Here is a 2,453-nt window from a genome sequence, read left to right on the forward strand (position 1 = left end):
TCACAACTATCCCTTAGAGTGGAACAATACTTTTGATACAGTGGAAAAGAACACAGATTTGAGAATCAAAGAGCTAAGGCTCAACTCTTTATATGAGTGGGAAAACGTACTTCACTGAATCTTTCAGTTTTCTAATTTGTAAAACTGGAACCGGGCACCAGTGGCTCATGCCTGTAATCCTAGCTACTCAAGAGGTGGAATCTGAGGATCTCAGTTCAAATCCAGCCCAGGGAGGAAAAGTCGGTGAGACTCTTATCTCCAATAAACCACTCAGAAAACTGGAAGTGGCGCTGTGGCTCAGGTGGTAGAGCGCTAGCCTTGAGCTGAAGAGCTGAGGGATAGCACCCAGGCCCAGAGTTCAAGCCCCATGACAGACAACAAAACAAAAACAAACAAAAAGAACTGGGAAGATGATAATAAAATGAGGCTGTTAAGTATAACACCAGTGTGATAACAGGGCTTTCCCTTTAGCATGAAAGGAAATGCAGAAATGACAGCTGTTAGGGACTCTTCTATGATTAACAGCTGCCCCAGCACAATGTCAAACTAGAGGGAGGTAAGGGGTAGAGTCTTCAGTGCCCCACAAGTATAGACCAAATATAAGACACCTGAAAAAGCTTTACTTTGGCTTTCTTATGCTTTTCTTTTCTTGAAAAAAAAAAAAAAGGTAAGAAGAGGAACTGAGAAGAGTATTAGTCTGCATGGGGAACTCCAGAATTCTGAAATATCTAGGCACCCCACCATTCATCTTTGCATCCAAGGAACAGTGATGGATCCAGGTGCCATTTGTAAAAAGGCTTACGAGGTCTCCAGGGGATGGAGGAAAGACAGGAGAAAGAGGAGGAAGAAAAAGAGAAGGGGATTTGAGGATTAGTATAAGACTGAAGGCTCACAAATTTTTTTCCCTTTATACCTTATTGAGGAGAAAGAGTTCAAGGGCTGATGGTGGACTCTGGGTAGGTTAAGTCACTGGTTCTTTCAGATATAGTGTTGGGTCCTACAAATACAAGGGCTGTCCTCAGATTGCTTATTGTCTAAAAGGGACCCAGTGATGGCCCAGGAAGGATCAGAAGGGCAAGTTTCTCCATGGAAAAAGCCATATGGGCTTCTCAAAGAAGGTGATGTGATTGCCCAATCTTCTAAGGCCTAAAAGTCCACCAAATCCACAGGAGGTAAAACAAAACCTAGAGCATTTATGGAAATACAAATAGGGATTTAGAGGGATTTGTGTCAGGTGATACCCTCAAGACTGAACTTTGAATAGAACGTTAAATCGCATCACCCTATCGCAAGGAAGAAGTCAGTAAGGTTAAATAGGGAAGTAGTAACACCAACTTATTCTCTTAGATCCTACTGGCCACCATTCATAGATGGACTTAGGTGGGCAGAAGCGAGAGTAAAATTTAGGAGGACCCACTGGAAGCCTATTCAAATATAAACTCATTGAAGCTCTTAGTCACTTTATGATGCAAAAAGTTTAATTCGTTTCCCTAAGAATTTAGAGGAGGCTATAAGGCTTGGACCAAGTAGTAGAGCACCTGCCTATCAATGGCAGGGCCCTGAGTTCAAATTCCACTATTGTTTAAAAAAATTAAAAAGAAACAAATCATACTTCAGATACATTCCTGCACAGTGGTTTTCTAGGCAGGCTTTGAGACCAACTTAACTTCTGGCTTCATCACTTATATGAGTGACAAATTGTTCAAGCTCCATGCCTTAAATTCCATCATCCATAAAATGAGAATAAGTTGCATTGAGTTTTACGAGACATTACAATAACATAAAGGTCACTTGTTCAGTAGTTGACCTGATAAATTATTCCTTAAAAGGACAGATTGTAGAATCGTGTGTGTGTGTGTGTGTGTGTGTGTGTGTGTGTGTGTGAGAGAGAGAGAGAGAGAGAGAGAGAGAGAGAGGGCACACACACGTATGTGTACCTGTACTGGGGCTTGAACCCTGGCCCTCCAGATCTCCTTGGCTTTTTCACTCAAGGCCGTAGCTCTACCAATTGAGTCATAACTCCACTTTTGGCTTCTTGGTGGTTATTTGGAAATAAGAGTGTCATAGACTTTTCTGCCCGGGCTGAGGATCATGAACAATGATCTTCAGATCTCAGCCTGCTGCATAGCCTGGATTATAGTAGTAAGCCACTGACACCTAGCTTTAGAATCATCTTTTCTGTCTACCTCTAATTACCAGACTTTTTTTATTGTTGGGTAAGAAGATCAGGAAAAAAGAAAATAAGCAAGGAACTGTTAAATCACTGAATTATAAGTTTTATCTAAATCATTTGAGTCATATGGAGACACTTAACCTCGATTTTCCTATGATTTTTTTTTCTTCTACAGTTCTAATCACCTAAGACAAACCAATTAAACTTCCTGCCCTTCAAGGATTATGTGTTCCCATCTCAGCCTCACTTAGAATTTCAAATGAGATGTCATCTTCTCAGA

This window comes from Dipodomys spectabilis, unplaced genomic scaffold (genome assembly GCF_019054845.1).
Source record: "Dipodomys spectabilis isolate Male_0828 unplaced genomic scaffold, ASM1905484v1 ptg000003l, whole genome shotgun sequence".
Classification (NCBI taxonomy): Eukaryota; Metazoa; Chordata; class Mammalia; order Rodentia; family Heteromyidae; genus Dipodomys; species Dipodomys spectabilis.